This window comes from Arachis ipaensis, chromosome B03, assembly GCF_000816755.2.
Source record: "Arachis ipaensis cultivar K30076 chromosome B03, Araip1.1, whole genome shotgun sequence".
Classification (NCBI taxonomy): Eukaryota; Viridiplantae; Streptophyta; class Magnoliopsida; order Fabales; family Fabaceae; genus Arachis; species Arachis ipaensis.
In genome coordinates, this window is record NC_029787.2 from 1,513,258 (window position 1) to 1,513,462 (window position 205).

A 205-nucleotide genomic window follows, 5' to 3' on the forward strand; every position below is an offset into this window, starting at 1 on the left:
ATTCCATTGCACAATTAGTGGGCCAATTTTCCCCATTAACTTGTATTTTTATAAAAAAATCTTTATATATCATTTTAATTTTTAGTTTGTAAATTTGATATTATCCATAAATGACTACAAAATTATTCTAACAGTAATATTATGTAACTAATAAATATTATTATTTTAGATTAGTATTTAGTTAATAATAATTTATACTCACTCA